The following is a 22,031-nucleotide window of genomic DNA, read 5'->3' as shown; positions in this document are numbered from 1 at the left end:
GGACTCTCAGGAGCCGTCCAGGGAGTGGGTGAGGTCAACAGCCCTTCGTAAGAATACTCCGACGGTTCCTGCCTCTTGCGTTCCCAGTGACGCTTCCCAGAGGATGGCACCAGGAAGCAGAAGCAGATCGAAGAGTCCAGATCACGTTAGAGGGAAATCACTGCTGTCCTTCTCAACGGGCTTTTCCAAAATGTTTTTTTTTTAATAAAAATATCAGTTACATTTGTACGTAATGGGTTTATGATTGCTACTTTAAATCAGTTAATAAATGCCTTGAGAGTTTATTAGTTTACACCTCTACCACAGTAAATACCGGTAGGTATAGTTCACGTAAACAAAAATTCTCTGGGATCCTCAATGATTTTTTTAAGCCTTAGGGGTCTTCAGAGCCAAAGTTTGAGAAGCACTGCTTCAAGGAGACACATCTTGCATGTACGCATGTGCCTAAGCGGGTGAAATTTAACACAACAAAGAATCCTTAACCCCAAACTCCAAACTGGTATTCCATTCTTAGATAACTAAATATGTGGTTCACATTACAACCAGGTGTATTGGATAAATACAGGTTCTTTTTAAAGACACTAAAACAAAAATTAGAAAAGTTCACATCATTTTCTGGATTCTCCTCCCAAAAAAAAAAAAAAAATCAAAACTCTGCCAATGCCGGCCTGGTATTTCCACGTGGCTACCTTCACATTGGCGTCAACCAGATGGGGCACCTGATCTTCAGTTCACCACAAAACCTACTACTACCATCCTCTACCTTCCCACCCTCTAAGTATCTGGTTTGCTACCTGAGCCAGAGAAGGAAAAACCTTTTTTTTTTTTTTGGAAACAACAATGAGATATAATCAATGCAGTCAAGTTTGCATTCCCCAGAGGTCAACATGTGGATCAAAAACCCTTCTCCTTATCCGACTTCCCAAAGCAGCACCTTGCATGGGGCCTCCAATTCGTGTGAGAGGTGGGTGTCTTTGGGCAAGCCCAAAGGGAGGAAACTCACCAGGAGAGGAATGAGGCAATCTCCCGGGAGCGGCGGGGTCCAACTCGGGCCCTACAGGGAGGGGGTGCAGGTGGCTGTCAGAGCACTGGCTACTGCCTCAGAAGCCGGGTGGTCATGTCAGGACACTCATCCAATTTCTACTGCCCTAAAAACACGGGGTGGAGAGGGAGGCCCAATCAGAACTTGGGTCCCCAAAGAGACAAGGCCGCAGAGGTGAAACCGGGGGGTGGAGGGGGAGAAGGTCAATGTTCCGAAGAAGCAAGAAAGCAACACCGAGCTGGGGCTGTCTGGGAGGCGGCGCAAGGAAGAGGAAATTATTATTTGTTTCCTTATTGTTCCCCCAGGGGGATGGGACTTGGTTTTGTTGGGAGAAGCCAAATTGGGGGGGGGGGCGGGGGGCGGGAGAGGTGAAACTGGTGGCGAAAAGGGATTTTTTTGGAAACTTTTTTGGGGGGCAGGGAGGGAGAGTGTTGGAAAAATAAAATATTAAAGGAGAGAGAGAGGCTGGAAGTACGGGGCTGTTTAAGTGGAAAGATGTTCCCCAGGGGGAATCTCTAGCTGATAAAAAAAAAAAAATCGCTTTTGCTGGAAAGTGATCCTAAATGGACGGGCGGGGTCAAGCTTGGATATAAATACGATTTTTCCTTGGCCAGGGAAAATTCCTACGAGGCGTGGGGGAGGGGCACAGCCAAAGGCAGACCCCCCAGAGCGTTTTGGTTTTGCTGGAAGATTCTAAAGCGAGACCCAGCTGGGTCCCCTACAGCGGAGGGGGCTGCTGGGGAGCCAGGGGCTTTCAGCAGAAGGGGCCTGGACAGGGGGGACAGCGGCTGCAAGGCCGAGGTGCAGAAAGTGCGGAGGTCGGGTAGGGCCCGCGCGCGAGCTGGGGGGCCTGCGGGGGGCAGTTGGGGCCTCGGGGGCGGGGAAGGAAGGGAAAGGGGGGTGCAGCGGGCCCCGGGGCCCCCAAGGAGGCTCCTCCAAGAGGCGAGGCGCTGCGGGGGTGCAGCGGGGCCGGGAGCTGTTGGGGTGCAGAAGGTGCGTGCGTGACGCGGGCTACGGGGCGCCCGCCGCGCCTGCTGCGCCCCTCGAGAGGGAGACGGGCCCCCTAAAAAGGAAACACAGGAACGAGGGCGGGTGTCAGAGGAGGAGGGGGGTGAAATAAGAGGAAGGGGCAAGAAAGGGGGGCAGGAAGGAAGGGGAGGGGGCAGGGGCAGCAGCAACCGGGTTTTACCCGCCCCCGGGGGCTCGCGCGCCGGGCCTCGCGCCTCGCGCCTCGTGCCTCGCGGGGCTCCCAGCGTCCCCGCGCCGCCCGGCCGCCCGGCGCGCACGCGCAGCCCCGGTCGCCCCCGGAGCGCCCCGCTCCCCCGCGGCGCAAGCGCGCGGGCGTGGCTGCGGGCCGCCTCCAGCCGCCTCGCGCCGGCCTCGCGTCGCCCTGGCTGCCGGCGCGTGCCGCACGCCCGCCCGCGCAGACTCGGCGGCTCGCGCGAGGGGCGGGGCCGCGCGAGGGGGCGGGGCGTTGCCAAGGTCAGGTGACCCGCCGCGGGCGGGAAAGGAGGCGGTTGGTCGCCATTTTGGGAGCGGGGAATCGGTTGAGGCTGGAGAGTGTGAAGGAGACGGGGAAGGGGTTGCGGGGGAGGTGGGGGAGGGGCCGGCGCCCTACGACCCGTACGACGAGGCCGGGGACCTTCGGCTGCGGCCATTGTTCCTGGAGGGCGGCGTTAGAACGCAGTGGCGGTGGCCTGGTGCTTTTCCGCCTGGGGAGGCCGCACGGGGAGGGTTGCCGTGCCCCCCCACCCCCCCACCCGGGAAAGCTGCGGCTCGTGTGCCCCAGGCAGGGGTCGCGGGAGGCACGGAGTCCTGCCCTTCTCCGGGGCGGGAGCATGTGGCGGGGACTTGAGCTCTGCCGGTTTTGGGCCCCGGGGGAGGGGCTGCTGACCGGGCCCCGGAGCTTGAACCCCAGCGGCTGAGCTTGGGGGAAAAGGGGTCGTGCCTGAGAACTTGAACATGGGTGGGGACTTAGAGCAAATTAGCAGGTTGCCTGGGGGTGCGAGGGGTCTTCCGGGGGGCGATGGTGGCGGGAATTTTCTAAAGCTAGGTGACAGGGATGGTCACGTGTCTCTGTAATGTGCCAAACACTGTAGTGTTATCCGAGGGAAATGCGTGCCTTGTAAGAAGACCTCAACGTTTAAGATTGACTTACTTATTTGAAAGGGAGAGTGACAAAGAGAAAGGGAGAGGCTGAGAGCTTCCGCCCACTGGTTCACTCCCCAGATGGCCACAGGAGCCTGGCCCTGCATCCGGGTCTCCCACGTGGTCGGCAGAGGTCCACGCCCTTGGCCATCTTCCTCTGTCTTCCTGGAAGCATTAGCAGGGAGCTGGATCGGTGGTGGAGCAGGGACTCCACCAGGGCTTACTGTGCCCTCACGGAGGCCCTGATAAAGCTTGTGTTTTTGTTGAGTTTGCGCTCTAGTGCTGAGAGAAGCCATGCCTGGGTCAGACAAACATCCCCATAGCTTTTCAAGACCCAGAGACTGGCAGAGAGCACGCACCCATTGTTTCACAGCCCAGATGTCTGCACGGCCAGGGTGGGACTGGGCCGAAGCCAGGAGTGCAGCATTCAGGTCTCCCACGTGGCTGGCAGGGACCCGCTGCCCCCCCAGGATCTGCGTTAGTGGGAAGCCGGAGTCAGGAGCTGGAGCTGGGAGCTGACCCGTCACCCTGCCGTGAGACGTGGGCTAGCACTGGCTTCCAGAACTCAACATTTTAGATGAGTGCTGTTCAACAGAAATACAACGCAAGGGGGCCAGGGTTGTGGTGCTGCAGGTAAAGCTGCCGCCTGCAAGTCCCGTCTGCTCCACTTCCAATCCAGCTCCCTGCTAATGCACCTGGGAGTGCAGCAGAAGATGGCCCAAGTGCTTGAGGCCCCGCACCCACACCCACACGGGAGACCCTGAAGAAGCCCTTGGCTCCTGGCTTCCGCCTGGCCCAGCCACGACTGTTGAGGCCATTTCGGGGATGAACCAGCAGGTGCAAGATCTCTCTTGGTAATGCCGCCTTTCAAATAAGTAAATATTAAATATATAACTCAAGCCCTGTGCACCAGCAGCATGGTTTACTTTTTTTTTTTTTTTTTTTTTTTGACAGGCAGAGTGGACAGTGAGAGAGACAGAGAGAAAGGTCTTCCTTTGCCATTGGTTCACCCTCCAATGGCCGCTGCAGCCGGCGGGCTGCGGCCGGCGCACTGCGCTGATCCGATGGCAGGAGCCAGGTACTTTTCCTGGTCTCCCATGGGGTGCAGGGCCCAAGCACTTGGGCCATCCTCCACCGCACTTCGGGCCACAGCAGAGAGCTGGCCTGGAAGCAGAATCTGGCACCCCGACCGGGACTAGAACCTGGTGTGCCGGTGCCGCAAGGCGGAGGATTAGCCTAGTGAGCCGTGGCGCCAGCCAATGTTTTACATTTTATAGTAGCCAGGCTTGTTAGCTAAAAGGACGAAAAAGGTGAAACCGATTTTAGCATTAAAGTAGTATTTCAGTGTTACCTATATGAACATTTTTAATAAAATAGTTGACAATTTTTGGACTAAATCTTTAAAATCCAGTGTGTACTTGACATTCACAGTACATCTTACTTCATACCAGCCACAGTGAAGATCCTATAGCCGTGCACACCTCCAGAGGGGAGACGGGCAGATGTGTATTGTAATGCAATGTGGTTGTCCTCAATAGTATCGGAGAGTGCTGTTTCATCCCCCACCAGTACGGGCCTCTCTGGTGAGAGTGCGTTCCACAGGTACCTCAAGGAGGTGACGTAGGGGCCTACAGAGATACCTAGGGGGAGAGGAGTGGGAGCAGGAAGTGGGACCCCCGTAGAAGCAACAGAGAGCAGTGTGGCGAGAACTGTGTGAGTGGAGGAAAGACATGGCCAAGCAGGTGTGCAGGACCTCGTGGGTCACAGGAAGGGGTCTCCTTTATCTAGCACACATTTAAAGAAACGCTTCGCTGCAGCCATTCAATAAGTGCTCCTGGTGGCGGAACTGACCCTGACTGCTAGGAAGACGGCAGTCTAGTTCAAGGCAAGAACGTAGCCTCTAAAGTAAGCTGACATCTTTCCTCAGAACACCTGGTGGTTGGAGACCGGAGACACTCGCAACAAAAACACACACTCGCAACAAAAACACAAAGAATTAGCATCGGGATTTGTTCTAAAAAGCCACAAATGAGATAAAGTAATTTGAAAGGAATAAAAATCAGGAGAAGTGCTTCCTGCGAGAGGAAACATGAAATCAGGGGGTAACCACAGTCAGAAGGGAATGCAAACTGAAACCACAGAGAGCCGCGGCTCGCCCACCGGCTCAGCCCGTCTCTGTTTCTACTCTGACGGGCAAGCTCAGCACACACAGCACCGGTCACAGGTAGAACTGGAGAGCAAGCTTACCTTTCTGTGTAAGAAAAAGACGTTACACGTCCTGTGCGCCACCAGATCCCACACGCAGGGGCTGACGAGAATGTTGTTGATAAAAAGAGATTTCTCGAGGCTCACGGTTCTAGTGCACGTTGGAGGGCTGCATCGGGTGATGGCCTTGCTGGCAGAGGCCTGAGGCGCAGGGCATCACATCCCTATAGAAATTCTAGATCCGGGTACCAGCAGATGCACGCAGAGCAGTCATGAGCTGCGGTGATTGAAAGGGTTAGGCCGGCTACAAGCCCAGGGCCCCTGCCCCTCGGTGCAACAAAATTGCTCCCTATTGAGGACCTCTACAGTAGTGTTTTATTTGTGTCTGTTTTAGAGAGGTAGAGAAACAGATACGGAAAGAAACCACATCCTCCCATTGGCTCCGGCAAGGTCCACAACAATCAGGGCTGGGCCAGAGCTACAGTCAGGAGCTGGGAACCCAATCCGGGTCTCCCAAGCGGGTGGCAGGAGCCCAGTCACTTGAGCCATCCCGGCTGCCTCCCAGGGAGTGCGCTGCAGGAAGCTGGAGTCAGGAGCCAGAGCCACTAGTCTAACTGGGCACCCTGGTGTGGACCGAAGGCAGCTTCCCCAGTGTCCTGCCCGCTAGGCTGAACCCACCCGCCCTGCAGCAGTGACTTTTGAATAGTGGAGGGACAGAAAAGGAACCTGGGCCTGGAATGACAGGTCTGAGACGTGAGACTTAGGGCTCAGGGCTTAGTGGATCACTCGCTCAGTGAGCCACGCTCAGGCGGCTGAAAATAAGTCAGCGTTGGCTCCAAAATGAGTCTTCAGACTTTCTTCTTCTCTCGGAGGGGAAGGGAGGCTCAGGGAGGAGGGCAGAGGGACAGGTGGGCCGGCATGACCGGAAGGGTGACTCTGCACGTTAACGGCTGTGGTTCAATGTCCCTGGACTGTGCCCGGGGCCAGTGATTTGCTGGGACTCACGGGAGTGGGTAGAGCCGTTACACTCGCGGTTACTAGATCCCGGCATTAGATACAGACCTAAAACACCAACAGGGAAAGGTGCCCAGGGCAGCGTCCAGAGGAGACCAGCGGCAAGCTCTGGGTTGTCCCCTCCTAGTGGAATCCCACACACCGCGCTTCTACCTCCCAGGAATAACGAGGGACAGACAATAGGCAGGGATGCGGCCCACAGGGGGCGCACCTGAGCCTCGGTGTCCAGGGCGTTCGTAGGCATCGCTGAGCCCCCGTGTGCCTGACCTCGGAGGCCCCTCATGCAGAGGTCAAGCTGCTGCTGCGAGGGCCGAGACCCCACCGTCCATCACACTGTTGCATGGCCGGCCTGGCATAGTGCAAGGCCCCAGGTGAAAAAAAAAAAAAAAAAAAAACAAACAAAACAGGGTAAGCATCTGGCGCTGCAGTTAGGTCACTACTTGGGACACCTGCATCCCACAGCAGAGGGAGATTTGAGTCCCAGCTACTCCACTCCCCAGCCAGTTCCCTGCTAATGCTCTCGGGGAGGCAGTAGATGGTGTACCTGGGCCCCTGGCATCCACGTAGGGTGGAGTTCCAGGCTGCTGGCTTCAGCCTAGCCCAGCCTGGCCATTGTGGCCATTCGGGGAATGAACTACTGGATGGAAAATATCTCTTTCTCTCTCCCTCTCTCCCCCATCCCCTGTCTCTTTTCCCCACTCAAATAGATAAATAGGTCTTTAAAAGGAATGAGTGGTGAGGGGGTGGAAACAGCGGTGGGGTGTGGGGAGCAGATGACAGTGTGGGGCACAGCCACAGCTTTGATGTGTGGGTAACCAGTGACCTGGGTCCTCAGACAGTGTGGTAGGATGTCAGGTTTTGCCCACGTGGTCACCAGGGTTGTGTCTTTGTCCATGATGCTATAACAAAATGTTGGGGCCGCCGCCTGCAGTGCCGGCATCTTATATGGGTGCCGGTTCAAGTTCTGGCTGTTCCACTTCTGATCCAGCTCTCTGCTATGGGCTGGGAAAGCAATAGAAGATGGTCCAAGTCCTTGGGCCCCTGTACCCGTGTGGAAGATCCAGAAGAAGTTCCTGGCTCCTGGCTTCAGATTGGCACAGCTCTGGCCATTGTGGCTGATGGGGGAGTGAACCAGCAGATGGAAGACCCTCTCTCTCTCTCTCTCTCTCTTTTTCTCTCTTTCTCTCTCTCTGCCTCTCTTTCTCTCTCTGTAACTCTGACTTTCAAATAAACAAATCTTTTTAAAAATTTTATAATTCACAGGGGGCGGCGCTGTGGTGCAGCATGTTAATGCCATGGCCTGAAGCATCAGCATCCCATATGGATGCCGGTTCGAGACCCGGCTGCCCCACTTCCAGTCCAGCTCTCTGCTGTGGACTGGGAAGGCAGTAGAAGATGGCCCAAGTCCTTGGGCCCCTGCACCCACATGGGAGACCCGAAGGAAGCTCCTGGCTTCGGATCTGCACAGCTCCATCCGTTGTAGCCAATTGGGGAGTGAACCATCAGATGGAAGACCTCTCTTTCTCTCTCTGCCTCTCCTCTTTCTGTGTAACTCTGACTTTCAAGTAAAATAAATAAAAGCAGAAAGCTGAGAAGATCAAGATGAAGGTGTTGGCTGCTCTGTTTCCAAGCTGGTCGCTTGAACCCGGCCCCTTCTACGGGAGATGAATGCCGCGTCCTCACGAGGCAGAAGCCACAAGGGCACAGAGGGACGAACTCCCTTTGTGAAGCTCTTTTGTACATTTAAAATAAAATTACTTATGTGTTTCTTTCAGAGGCAGAGAGTTAAGAGAGGCAAAGAGAACGCTCCCATTCACTGGTTCACGTCCCAAGTGCCCGGAGCCAAGAAATGGGTCCAGATCTCTTACACGGGTGGCAGGGACATGACCACTTGCCCCAGCCATCCCCGCTGCCTCCCAGGGTCTGCAGTAGCAGGGAGCTGGAGTCAGGAGCCAGAGCCGGGTGCTGCTATGAGATGTGGGCGTCGTCGTCACCTGGCTTCAGCCTGCCCAGCCCTGGCCGTGGTGGCCATGAAGACAGGAAGCCAGTGGATTGAGGATCTCTCTCTCCCTGAAGTGCGTGTTACTGAGTGAGAGAAGCCGATCTAGAAAGGCCCCACGCTATCTGATTGCAGTTCTGCAGCAGTCTGGGACAGATCGGCTGTCGCCAGGGCTGTGGCTGGGGTGGGGTGGGGGAGCGGGCACGCAAGGGGACGCTCAGAGCCGGGGCTGCTCTGTAGGCTCCCCAGTGGTGGGCTCGTGTTACGATGTTTTCCTCCAAACCCCAGGACCTGTGGCACCAAGGGTGAGCCCCAGGGGAACGCTGGCCCCCAGCTGGCAGTGGTGGCCCTGTGGATTCATCAGTTGCAACCAGTACACTCCTGTGGTGGGGGTGGGGGTGGGGGTAATAGGGACAGGGGATCCATGGGAACTCTCTGTGCCTCCTGGCCAGATTTTCCTGTCAAACTAAATCTACAGAGGCTGGCGCTGTGGCATAGCCAGTAAAGCAGCTGCCTGCAGCGCCAGCATCCCGTATGGGTACCGGTTCGAGTACTGGCTGCTGCACCTCTGATCCAGCCCCATGCTCATGGCCTGGCAAAGCAGCAGAAAATGGCCCAGGTTCCTGGGCCCCTGCACCTACGTGGGAGACCTGGGAGAAACTCCTGGCTCCTGGCTTCTGATCAGCCAAGCTCTGGCTGTTGCAGCTGATTGGGGAGTGAACCAGCGGATGGAAGACCCTTTTCTCTCTCTCTCTCTCTCTCTCTCTCTCTCTCTCTCTCTCTGCCTCTCCTTCTCTGTGTGTGTGTGACTCTGACTTTCAAATAAATAAATAAATCATTCAAAAAAAACTGCAGAAAAACATTACAAATAACAAAAGTGAAATCTAAATTTATTGATTGAATTAAGATGTGACAGTGCAGGCTGCACACAACAGGACAACAGGGCTCAGGGGTGTAGGGGGCGGAGTCTGAGGAAGAGCTTACTCCAACATTCAAAGGGGGTGGAGCTGGAGGCGGGCTTGAGTACCGAGAATTTCTTCACCCTTTTCTTGGAAATATCAAGAGTAGGTCAAGCCTCCTGCTGCAGTGCCAGCATCCCCTGTGGGCACCGGTTCGAGTTGCGGCTGCTCCACTTCCAATCCAGCTCCCTACTAATGCACCTAGGAAAGCAGTGGAAGTGGCCCAGGTCTCTAGGTCCCTGCACCCACATGAGAGACCCTGAAGAAGCTCTTGGCTCCTGGCTTTGTCCTGGCCCAGCCCTGCCTGGCTCTTGTGGCCATTTGGGGAATGTCCAGTGGATGGAAGACCTCTCTCTCTCCCTCTGCTTCTCTCTGTCTGTAACGAGAGAGAGAGAGAGAGAGAGAGAGAGAGGAAGGCCCATGGTTCATGTGCATGATGGAAATGGCAGTGTGGGCCTTGGTAATTTTATTATAATGGTCTTATAATTAAGTAAGGTCATCCCAGGACACTGGCTGGGGGAGGTGCTTGTCCCCTCCTGCCCACATCGGTAAGACACCTGCATTCTGTTCATGGCTCTGGCTCCTGCCTGCACCCAAGCAGAGAGCAATGATGGGTCAAGTAATTGGGTTCCTGCCACCCCTGTGGGAAGCTTGGATTGAGGTCCTGACTCCTGGGTTCAGCTCTGGCCCAACTCTGCCTGCTGTGGGGTCTTGGGGACTGGAGCAACAAATGGGAGCTTGCTTTACACCTCTGTGCCCCTAATTTTTTTTAAGATTTATTTATTTACTTGAAAGACAGTTACAGACAGAAGGAGGGAGAGACAGGGAGAGAGGTCTTCTATCTGCTGGGTCACTCCCCAAATGGCCATAATGGTCAGGGCTCGGCCAATCCGAAGCCAGGAGCTTCTTCTGGGTCTCCCATGTGGGTGTAGGGGCCCAAGATCTTCTACTGCTTTCCTAGATGCATTAGCAAGAAGCTGGATGGGAAGTGGAGCAACTGGGACTGGAACCCACACCCATATGGGATGCCGCCACTGTAGGCGTCAGCTTAACCCGCTGCACCACAGCACCGGCCCCCCCCCCCAACACTTTTTTTTTTTTTAATTTATTTGACAGAGTTAGTGAGAGAGACAGAGAGAAATGTCTTCCATTGGTTCACTCCCCAAATGGCTGCCACGGACAGAGCTGCACCAATCCGAAGCCAGGAGCCAGGTGCTTCCTCCTGGTCTCCCATGCGGGTGCAGGGCCCAAGCACTTGGGCCATCCTCCACTGCACTCCCGGGCCACAGCAGAGAGCTGGACTGGAAGAGGAGCAACCGGGACTAGAACCCGGGGCCCATATGGGATGCTGGCGCCTCAGGTGGAGGATTAACCAAGTGAGCCCCGATCCACGCCCCCTCAAACACTTTTAAAAATTTAAATATGTTAATTATTAAAATTAAAGGCCCAAATTAAGCTGAAACATGTGTATTAAAATTACATTAAAATTACCAGCGCCGTGGCTCACTAGGCTAATCCTCCGCCTGCGGCGCCGGCACCCCAGGTTCTAGTCCCGGTCGGGGCGCCGGATTCTGTCCCGGTTGCTTCTCTTCTAGTCTGGCTCTCTGCTGTGGCCCGGGAGGGCAGTGGAGGATGGCCCAGGTGCTTGGGCCCTGCACCCGCATGGGAGACCAGGAGAAGCACCTGGCTCCTGGCTTTGGATTGGTGCAGCGTGCCGGCCATACTGGCCATTTGGGGGTGAACCAACGAAAAAAGGAAGACCTTTCTCTCTGCCTCTCTCTGTAAAAAAAAAAAAATTACATTAAAATGTAGTAAGTGAAAACGTATTGATTAGAATTAAATCTAACATCATTGATTAAAAACAAAGTTATATTAATTTAAACGTATTGATTAAAACTAGGTTAAAGCAAAGCGATTAAACTTGATTTAAACGTTTCCTGCTGATATGTTCTGTAGTTACAATTCTATAATAGCAAGAGCTTGGGCCACGTGCACATGGATGCAGGGTCGCTGGACCTGCGAGGTGCCCGAGGGAGTTCCAGGGCAGGCCCTGACCTGAGCCTCAGTGGGGAGGGGCACAGGCCACAGGGGACGGAGCTGATCGGAGGCCAGGAGCCAGGAGCCAGGAGCTTCTTCCAGGTTCCCTGTTCATAGAAGCTCCAGAACCGGCAAACCCCCAGGGATGGAAGGTGGCACTGGGTGTGTGGGGGAGACAGGAAGTGACTGCAGCTGCTGGGACGGCGCAGTTGTCCTGAAAGTAGGTGGTGGCTGGTTCCTCAGCAGCTGTGAATACGTGAAAAGATCACGGTTAAAGGCCGGCGCTGTGGCTCTCTAGGCTAATCCTCCGCCTGTGGCGCCGGCACACCGGGTTCTAGTCCCGGTCGGGGCACCGGTTCTGTCCCGGTGCCCCTCTTCCAGGCCAGCTCTCTGCTGTGGCCAGGGAGTGCAGTGGAGGATGGCCCAAGTGCTTGGGCCCTGCACCCCATGGGAGACCAGGATAAGTACCTGGCTTCTGCCATCGGATCAGCGCGGTGCGCCGGCCGCGGCAGCCATTGGAGGGTGAACACCTGTCTCTCTCTCACTGTCCACTCTGCCTGTCAAAAAAAAAAAAAAAAAAAAAAAAAAGACAGTGATGACAGTGATGGCTGCGAACTGCCCGGCTTCCTGGCCGGCCTGCAAGGCCAGCCAAGCCTGCCCTCCTGGGGCACCTGCCCAGGGCCCCTGCACCTGCTCTGAGACTAACTCTGTTCAGCTTACAAGTGACCGCCTTTGGGGAGGCCTGCCCAGGCCCCCCAGGTCCCCCAGGCCCCAGGCCATGTTGGGGCTGTTTTCTGGACAGCTTATGTTCATGGCCATAGGTTCCCTTCAAGGCAAACAAAAAGCATTGTATTTCAGCAAGAATAACCAGCCCGGTCCCTCTGTTTAAGGTGAGTCTTAAGCAGGCACTTGGAGGCCCAGGTGAGGGCAACAGGAAGAGGTGGGCCTTTGCAGTCACAGCCACTTGGGGAGTCCTGGGTGCCAACCCCAGCTCTGTGCCCCATCCAGGAGGCGGCCTGGGAATCTTCATCTTTATCATCTTTATTCCAGGTCCTTTTTTTTTTTTAATTTTGAGCTTTATTTGATTTGAAAATCAGAGTTACGGACAGAACAAGGGAGAAACAGAGAGAGGCCTTCCTTCTGCTGGTTCACTCCCCAGATGGCCACAACAGCCAGGGCTGAGCCAGGCTGAAGCCAGGAGCCAGGAGCTTCTTCCAGGTCTCCCACGTGGGTGCAGGGGCCCAAGGACTTAGGCCATCTTCTGCTCCTTTCTCAAGCCTTTAAGCAGGGAGCCGGATTGGAAGTGGAGCGGCTGGGGCTCGAATTGGCGTCCATATGGATGTCAGCACGGTAGGCAGCAGCTTCACCTGCTCGGCCACAGCACTGGCTCCAGTTCCAGGTTCTTGCCCACAGAGATAAGAATTCAGAGCAGCGGCATCCATGTACAGTGGACAAGTGAGAGCAGGATTTATTTAAGAGAGAGTGGACATACATGCACAGGTGTGCGTGGGCCACCCCACACAGAGACAACTACCACAAGTGGGCCAGAGAGCCGCCTATGGGGAGAGAGACAGAGAGGAGGCCCGACAAGGCCCCACACGTGATCAAGGGCAAAAGACGGCCACTCTTCCAGTGTCAGTTCCTTTGATGGGGCACAGGGCGGTGCCTTAATCGAATCAACTAATGGGTAGGGTCTTAGCATGTGTGAAGCTTTCTGGGAGTTTTTTCTTTTTATTTATTTTAAAGATTTATTTCTTTCTTTGAAAGGCAGAGTTATAGAGAGGAAGAATTACAGAGTTAGAGAGAAGTTTTCCATCTGCTGGTTCACTCCCCAGATGGCCACAACAGCTAGGGCTGAGCCAGGCTGAAGCCAGGAGCCAGGAGCTTCCTCCGGGTCTCCCACGCAGGTGCAGGGGCCCAAGCACTTGGGCCATCTTCCACTGCTTTCCCAGGTGCATCAGCCAGGAGCTGCATGGGGAGTGGAGCACTGGGACCTGAGCCAGCACTCCCCGATGGGCCGCGTGTGTCACAAGCAGCGGCTTTACCCACAGCGCCACAGCACCCACGCCCTGTTCCTCTTTCGATGGTGGTCATCCTGGTGGGTGTGGCTGGTATCTCACTGTGGTTCTGACTTGCGTTTTCCTAAAGACCGCGAGGTCTTGTCACGTGTTCGTGGGGCACGTTCTCGATTTCCGCATTCACTGGTGTTCACGACTGCTCCCATCCTCTCTCCCCCCTCCCCTGTCTCCTCCTCTCCCTACCCCCTCCCTCTCCAGCCAGACTCCATCTTCCCCTTTCTTTTCTGGAGAGAAATGTGGGACCTCAGACTTTTTTTTTTTTTTTTGAAAGAGTTAAAGGAGAAAGAGAGGAGATTGATCTTCTACCTGCTGGTTCACCCCCCAAATGACTGCAACTGTCAGGGCTGGGCCAGGCAGAAGCCAGGAGCCAGGAGCTCCATCTGGAAGCCTGGTGGGGTGGGGGTGGGGGTGGGGGTAGGGGTAGGGAGCCTTGGCGCTGTGGCATAGTAGGCTAAGCCTCGGCCTGCAGCGCCAGCATCCCATGTGGACGCAGGTTCGAGTCCCGGCTGTTCCACTTCCGATCCAGCTTCCTGCCAATGTACACCTCAGAGGCAGAGCTTCAGCACAGGGCCCTACCACCCCCAGGGGAAACCCGGAGTCCTGGCTGTTGTGGGCATCTGGGGAGTGAACCTGCGGATGGAGGATTCTCTCCCTTTATGTCACCCTGATTTTGATGTGGAAAACGGAATTAAAAGATAATGGGCTTTTTTTTAAAAAAGAGATTATTTGAAATGCACAATGACAGAGAGAGGGAGAGAGAGAGAGAGAGACCTTCCATCCTCTGGGTCACTCCCTAAATGGGCACCAAGGCCGGAACTGGGGCTCCCATGTGGGTGCAGGGGTCCCAGCACCTGGGCAGGGAGCGGGACCGGAAGTGGAGCAGCGGGGGCCCGAACCAGCGCTGCCACGCGGGGTGCGGGCATGGGTGTTGGGCTCTTCCCACCCTGGTCTCCGGCTCCGTGTGTGTTGGCTGTGGCTCCAGGCACCCCCGGGGGTCGGGTGCGGCGCCTTCCTGGGGTCTGGACCTGGGCCCGCGGCGCGTGAGCCGGGGCGGGACGCAAGGGGTGCGGGTTTGGCGGCCACGACCCCCAAAGTGCGGCCCAGAGCTCTGCTGGATGCTGGGGGGGGGGTGTGTCAGACTTTTTAAAAAATTATTATTTACATCGCGTGCGTTTCTGCGACCGGGGAAAACGTCTACCATTTCGCGCCCGCGTCCGCACGCAGCGCTCATCCCGTGCGGGTTCGCGGCACCGCTTCCTCACGTCACAGCCACCTCGCGGCCCCCAAACACGGACAACCGGGCGGTCCGGTCTTTTCGGTCTTATGATGTTTTTTTTTTTTACACAAACAAAAACACTACCCTCACCCTCGCCCCGTAGCGCGTATCAGGAAACGCGCCCACGTTTCCCGCCCCCGGCGGCCGCCGAGGGTGCCCTCCTCTCCTCCCGGGCGGTGCTCGGGGCAGCGCCGCCCGCGCAGGCCTGGCCTCCGCGAAGCTGTCAGGCGCCGGCCCGGGCCCTCCGGAGCCCCGCCCCGCGGCCCGCCCGCAGTCGGCCCGATTCAAATCCAGCCAATGAGAGCGTGTAAACAAACCCAAGCTCCGCCCCACGATGAATAATTCCCCCGCGGCCGGGCGTAAGGCCCGTTTAACACAGCGGGGGCGGGACAACTCTTTGTCCCGCCTCCACGCTTGGGCCAATAGGAGGGCAGACTCCGCCCCCCGCACTTGCCGCGCTGAGGACCCGAGGCCGGGCTGGGCTCGCAGCTGCCTGATTTGGCTGCAGCTCGCGGTGCGCGCGGCGCGGGCGGCTCCGCGGGGTCCGGCGGCTGGGGTTGCGGGCTCTGCGGTAAGCAGCCGCATCTGACGGACGCGCGGTCGGAGGGCAGAGATCGTCCGGGAGTCAGTGCCCTCTGAGTCCCCTTGTAACCTCCCGCCCGGCAACCAAAACCCGGATTCCAGTAGGGTCTTTAGAGGAAACCCTGATTGTCGGGGTGTTTTGGGGTCGCGCAAGGCTTTGCGTTGATTTCTCCTCGTTACTAGAGGTTAGCTTGCAGACAGCTGAATGCAGGAATTAGGAGCGCCGAAAACGGCCTGTTTTGAGCCGTTTGAAGTTGCTTTTGTTCCCAAACTGCCAGCAGCCTGCCAGCTTCGAGCAGCCGGTCATGGGGGCACCGCGTCCCAGCCGCTCCCCGAGAAAGGGGTCGCAGAGGCGCGGCAGCCAGGCCCCGCCGGCCGGCAGCGGTGGAAGGGATTCGGACCCGGCTGGGAGCGCTTGAGCTGGGCTGTGAGTGGGAGGGGTGGACAATGCCCTGGCTCTTGGCCAGAAGGGGAGCTCTTGGGACTGGATTTGGCACCGGGCACTTCCCGGGAACCAGACGCCTCTACAGCAGGTAGAGGTTCTGTATGGCAGTAAGTCCCAAAGTGGCAGACAGGGACCTGTGCCAGCCGCAGACACGCGTAGGGCATCTTTGCAGATTCACCTCGTGTTGCCTGGACTCGGGACAGACAGGGCCGGGATGAATCTCCAGCTGTGCCACCTTGACCTAATCTTTACCCTCCCGCGAACCCGTTTCTCCTTCAGCAAACGTGGACAGGTGTAGAATTGAGGTGTAGGGCTTAGAGAACCATTCCGATTGCCTGGTTAATGCTGTGCAGGTGCCAGTGTGTTGTGGGGGGGTGCAGGCAGCGGTTAAACAGATGTCTACAGCTTTCAAACCATAAAAAAACAAAACAAAACAAAACACCAAGACGGGGGTGGTGCGAGTGTTTGGCCCAGCTACGAAGTTGTCGCTTGGGACTCCTGCATCTCACATCTGAGGACCTGGCTGGGAGTCTTGGCCTTGGCTCAGCTTCCTGCTAACGGGCACCCTGGTAGGTGGCAGGTCCCTAATACCATGTGGGAGATATGGATGGAGTGCCTGGCTCAGGGCTGGCTATTGTGGGCATTTGGTGAGTTAAAACAGCAGATGAAACCTGTCTCCTCACCTTAAGAATAAATTTTACAACTAGGATGGATTTGGTGGACAGACAGACGCACAGAGTGACAAAGCAAACAGGTAACAGGCTGGTCACATGGAGTGGTGGGAACTGGGGTGTTGTTTCTTCTGCTGTCCCTTGTCTGAAGATTTTCACACTATAGCGTTTGGCCGGGGGGGGGGGGTCTCGGTTCTGTGCCGATGCCCACCTGGCCTGTCAGGCGCCCTCTTCATTCAGCTTGAGAGGATCCTTTGCCTCTTGCAAAGACAAAGACCTCAAATCCAGCTGCCTGTGAATAACCCTGAATGACGCCTGACACCAGCAGCATCCCTTATGGATGCTGGTTCCAGTCCCGGCTGCTCCACTTCCGATCCAGCTCCCTGCTAACGCACCTGGGAAAGCAGCAGAAGATGGCCCAAGTGCTTGGGCCCCTGCACCCATGTGGGAAACTGGGAGGCAACTCCTGGCTCCGGGCTTCTGCCTGGCCCAGCACCAGCCATTGCGACCATTTGGGGAGTGAACCAGTGGGTGGAAGATATCTTCTCCCCTCCACCCCCCCCCCCCCCCGTAACTTTGCCTTACAAATAAACAATTTTTTTAAAGCATTTTATTCTCTGGGTGAGATTAGACACAGTGGCTAACACGCTGTCCGGGTGCGCACATCCCACACCGCAGTGCCTGGTGTGCGTCCCAGCTAGTCCGCTTCTGACCCAGCTTCCGGCTAACAGCAGGCCGATTCCCGACGCTTGAGATGGGAGACCCAGCTCCTGGCTTTGGCCTGGCCCTGCCCTGGCTGTTGCAGGCACTTGGGGAGTGAACCAGAGTGTCTCTCTGCCTCTCAAATAAGGAAAGAAAAAGCACATTACTCTCTTGCGGCATGGGAACTGCTGAGCCAGGACTCAAATCTAATAGGGGATGACCGCACAGTCCCACTGAGCAGATGGGAAAATGGAGGCACTGCAGCGAGGGGACAGGTCATGTGACTCAGGGCAGCCCGGCCGGCCGGACTGGATTAGTCCCCGCCCAGCCTGGGGAGCCCTGGGGCAGTCGTCAAACCTGTCTGGGTCCCATCGCCCAACTCGGTTCTTTCTTACCTGGGATTCCTAGCCTGCATCTGATTTCCAACGGAAGGTCTATGTCACCCCCAAAGGCCTACAATGGCACCCCACGCTGGCCCCTGCTTCTAGAATGGTATGGACAACACTGGCCTCCACTCTGAAACCCGGACGGGCTCTCAAAGATGCCAAGAGCCTGGCTGCCTGTGTCCCGCAACCCTTTCTCCAGCACCTGCTGAGTGCTAGGTACCTTCCCAGGGGCAAGGGACATACTACAGTGCAGTAAAGGAATCCGCACAGCCCAGGGGGTAAACTGAGGCTATGGGGCTTACCCGCCTCCTCGCTTCCTGTGTTGCCTAACAGACTTGGGAGCTGTGTGACATTCAGGAGCCAGGGTGCCCACACACACACACACACTAGACACTCAAGAACTACTTCCTGCATGAACGAATAAGCACAGGAAGTCCTCCCCACTGCCTCCGGGCTTGGCAACCCCCCCACCCCAAGTGCAGGTCCCCTGGGGCTGGCAGCTATGACACCCATTACCAGGTGCCAGGTCCCACCAAATACAATGACAGCGTCAGCAACTTCCTGGCTGGGGACCTTAGACAAAACACTGGCCCTCTCCCAGACAACTTAGGGCTTCGGGCAGCTCTGAGCTGGAAAAGGCCAGGCTGCACCACAGGCCGAGCCCCACGTCCCTCCAGTGGGCTGTGGGTGACCATGAGTAAGTCGCAGACGCACCGCGCTCTCCTGGCTGGGGCACCCCCATCTTGTGCCCACTTCCGGAAGCCCCCCCCACGTTCCCGCGTTCTATAATCGGCCCCGGTAGCGGGTACAGCCGGTCAGGTCTGGTTCTCCCCCCACCCAGCCCCGCTTTCTCCCCATCACCCCCACGAAGTGCGGCCTGCGACCCTCAGCCCTGGAGAAGCGGGGCGCGCCCGGAGGAAAAGCAACCCGCCCAGCGCCACACAGCGAGGAGCGGCAAAGGCCGGGGGTGAGCCGGGGAGGGGCCCTGGACCTCTGGGGTCTCTCACAAACAATACGCCTCAGGAAATGTCGGCAGGCCGCGCCGACGAGGTCTGCCTCGCTCCCGCTCCTCCGGGCCCCCCCGCGCCGCGTGCACCGGCTCCCTCAGAACGCCGGGGAGGCTGCCGGGCGGCGCGGGGGGCGCTCGGCCGCGGCCGCTCCGCGCCGGGCCCAGTCCCGCCGGCGAGGCGCTCGCGACCGCGTGGGGCGGAGGAAGCCGAGCCGCCACCGCCGAGGCGCCCTGGGGCTTCCGGGAGTCCCATCGGCGCGGAACCGGAGGCCGCGGCGCGGTGAGTGAGCGGCCAGGCCCGCGGCCCCGCCGCCTCCTCCGCCGGGCTCCTCGCCGTGCCGCCCTTCCTCTTCCAGCCCCGACTGCTGCGCCGCTTCCCCGGGACGCGTCCTCCGGGCCCCCCGAGCCACTGTCCCCCGCCCCGGGGGCGCTCCGGGCGGCCCCTCCCCAGCCGGGCCGGGCGCCGGGGGTCTGCGAGAGCGAATCCCTGGAGCTGCTCTCCGCACTACCAGGAGCAGCACGGCTCGAGGCAGTAGACAAACGGTCCCGGAGCCCGCCAGGCGCACCCCGAAACCCCGAGACTAGGGCTGAGGAGGGGGCGGTGCCGGCGCAGGGCCCCCCCTCCTCCCCGGGCGTGCGCAGCCTCCCATTCGTTGCCGGGCCCGCCGCTCCGCCTGGCCGGGGCGTGACTGGCTCGCCGCGGCGTGGGGCGGGGCCTCCCGTAAGCCCCTCCCCCGGCGAGGGCGGAGGGAGGAGGAGGAAGAGGAGGAGGAGGAAGAGGAGGGGGGGCGGGACACAAAACCTGCAAGGTTTTTTTTTTTCTTTTGCATTTAATTAAAAAAAAAAATTTTTTTTTTGCACACCCGAGGGGCGCTCCCCGGAGCGGGCGCGGGCCCGGGGCGCGCGGGCCGCGGCGCGGGGCGGCGGCAGGGGCCCGCGGCGCAGCCGAGCGGCCGCCATGCGATCAGGCAGTGCGCTGACCGGCCCGGCCGCCCGGCCCCGTCTGGGTCCTCCCTTTGCAGCCCGTGCGGGGCCGTCCCGGAGACCCCGCGCCGACGGCTGCTCAAACATCAGGGTGAGTTTCTCACAATGTAGCAATTTCTCTTTAAATCTCTTAACTCTCTCTACCTGCGAGTCGGGGCTGTGACAGGGCGCAAAAGCGAGGGGGGAGTGGGGGTTGGCGGCGAGGGTGTGTGTGGGGGGAGCCGGAGCCGCGGCCGAGCCCACCCCCCCGACGCTCGCACACTCAGCCCCCCAGCCGGGGCGCAGCGCCCGCCGCCGCTTGTTCTCCCGATCGGCGCCCACCGCCCCCGGCGCCCCCCACCCCGCGTCTCTCCCACCGTCACAGCCGCCCCGATCCGGCGGGAGCCCCCCCCCCCCCGCGCCGCTCCCCTGCCCAGCCCTGGCGCCCGGTGCTCCCCGGCCCTCCCGCCGGCCGCCGGGGATACAATGGATCGGCGGAGCGGCGAGACCGGCGTTCCACGGGGGGAGGGGCGGGAGACCCCCCCTCCCGGCCCGGGCGCCCCCTCCCCTCTCTCCGATCCCCGCCTTTCGGGGAAGGCGAGGGCAGCGGGGCAGCGGGCGGTGATTTCCCGGCCCGAGGCGGCGAGTCTTCCCTCTCCCCGTCTCGCTCGTCCCCTGCAACCCCCTCCCCAAATCCCTCCCGGGGGTGCTGGGGAGGACCGGGGCCTCCGGCGAGCTGGGGAGCGCTGGATGGGGAAGGAGACCAGCAGGTCTCCCCCTCCCCACGGCCCCTGAACAATGAAAGGGGTTCGCTTGGCCCCCCAGCCCCCAGCGGAGAAAGGGGTGGACCCCCGCCCACCCCCACCCCCGCGGCGGGCTGGGCCCGGGGCGCGGGGCGGGGGAGGCGCCGCGGGGGTCGAGGGTCGAGGTGATCTCCGCTCCTGTCACCTCCCGGGGCCCGGGGCGGCCCCCACCTCCGCCGCCCGGCCTGGGAACCGGAGGCCAGGCCCGGCCCGGGCGCCGAGCTCGGGTGGTGACCTTTAGACAAAGGCGGCCCTCTCCCTGGGGTGAGCCGGGCCGGGCCGGGCCCGCGGCCGCCCCGGGCTCCCGCGGAGGACGGCCAGGCCCGGGCACCGGCGAGAGGGACGGAGCCATCTGGTTTCCCCATCCCCGGCCGCCCCTCGCCTGGCTGCTCGGCTCCTGTCAGGGGCGGCCGCCGGGGGACCAGGGGCGGCCCAGGCCTTGGTCGGCGGCCAGGCTGGAAGCCGGGCGAGGAGCGGCGGGCGGGCTCGGCTCGGCCCAGCGCCGGCGGGCAGTGGAAGGCACCGGAGCTCCTTCCTCTCGGCGCCCCTTTGTTTTGCTTTGTGGTTCTGAGCAGCTGAACTTCCCGGGAGGTGGGGTCAGAGGGCGCCGTGTCAGCTCTGGCGCCGATGCCCGGTGACAGCCGCAGCCCTCAGGGGTCCGCAGCCCTCAGGGGTCCGCAGCCCGCGTCCACACCTGCACCCCACTGCGTGGCCAGATCTGGGGGGGTGAATTGTTGGGCCCTTCGATTGCACTGGGTCAGGCAGACTGCAGGATGCCCAGGTCCTGGGCCTGCCACTCAGGATGGGTTTAGCCTGGGCTGAGGGCCTGGGGTGTGGGGAGCAGGGGGGCTCCAGCGACTCCTATGTAGCCCTGGTGATGGAAAAAAACCAGATCGGGTTGCCAGGGGAGGTGGGCAGCTCAGGACCTGCCCCCACCCCCAGCTGGAGGGACTGGTGGACCCTGCCTTCCCCAGACCACCCCCCTCCACCCCCAGCTGGAAATCCCAGCATGTCCCTGCCCTGGGAGCTCTGTATTGGCTCCTGCTGAGTGCACTGTGGGCCGGCCACCGTTGGGAGAGGAAGTACAGGCGGTTGTCATTCCTGTTTCCCAGACAGGCTCATGGAAGCTCCGGAGGGCTCCAGGGGCTGGCCCGGGGGTGCCCGGCCCCGGGTCACACTGAGCCCGGGTTGGTGACCGCCTGGGTTTTCTCTGACTCGGTACAGCACTGTCAGGGTCGCTTGTCTCTCTCTTTGGCACTTTGTCCCTTTGACTTCACTTTGACCTGGGTTTCAAATATACTCAATTCCTGGAAAGAGCTGCCGGATTCTGGCTGTCCACTGCCCCCCCCCCCCCCCGATCTGATTTGGGGAAGGGATGAGGCATGCCTGGGTCCTGGGTAGGTTCATTTCACCTGGGCTGGAGCAGTGCCTCTCACTTGCGGGAGCTGACACTTGGAGGTGTGAGTTGGAGGAATGGGCGCCCCAGGGCCTGGCTGTGTTGGGGCCTCGGGGGAGCCTGGGAGCTGGCCGTACCTGAGCAGGGACTTGGCTACCTGCTGGGCTGTGTGGGGGCAGTGGTGGTGACGGTGATGCGTCTGCCCTGTGGCCTGCTGCTGGGGGAGACATGTGCCTGTCTGTGTCCACTTGGCCTGGGCCTCGACCTTAGGTTGTTGACTGCTTGTCCTCAGTTTTCTCATCTGCAGAGTGGGATA

General features: G+C 59.1%; 2 protein-coding genes across 11 annotated transcripts in view; one reads left to right on the top strand and one right to left on the bottom strand.

Moving 5' to 3' along the window:
* The window catches only part of ZNF541 (zinc finger protein 541), a 39,320-nt gene extending 36,982 nt beyond the window's left edge, over positions 1-2,338 (bottom strand). For 3 of the 5 annotated variants that reach the window (XM_070062031.1, XM_070062030.1, XM_070062032.1), the window contains exons 1-2: positions 2,232-2,338; positions 1,004-1,148 (exon numbers count right to left, since the gene is read on the bottom strand). The gene's annotated coding sequence lies outside the window, so the exon portion shown is untranslated. The remainder of the gene's footprint in view (positions 1-1,003; positions 1,149-2,231) is intronic. The other 2 variants (XM_070062033.1, XM_070062034.1) reach the window with 1 other exon arrangement.
* Positions 2,339-15,237: 12,899 nt separating this feature from the next.
* Positions 15,238-22,031, top strand: part of BICRA (BRD4 interacting chromatin remodeling complex associated protein) — a 60,222-nt gene continuing 53,428 nt past the window's right edge. For 2 of the 6 annotated variants that reach the window (XM_051837350.2, XM_051837349.2), the window contains exon 1: positions 19,439-19,628. The gene's annotated coding sequence lies outside the window, so the exon portion shown is untranslated. Of the gene's footprint in view, positions 18,512-18,686; positions 18,834-19,436; positions 19,629-22,031 lie in introns of those variants that run through there. The other 4 variants (XM_051837346.2, XM_051837347.2, XM_051837348.2 and 1 more) reach the window with 4 other exon arrangements.

This window comes from Oryctolagus cuniculus, chromosome 18, assembly GCF_964237555.1.
Source record: "Oryctolagus cuniculus chromosome 18, mOryCun1.1, whole genome shotgun sequence".
NCBI lineage: Eukaryota > Metazoa > Chordata > Mammalia > Lagomorpha > Leporidae > Oryctolagus > Oryctolagus cuniculus.
The sequence above is the reverse complement of the archived record's forward strand: the minus strand, read 5'-3'. Positions and strand labels throughout refer to the sequence as shown.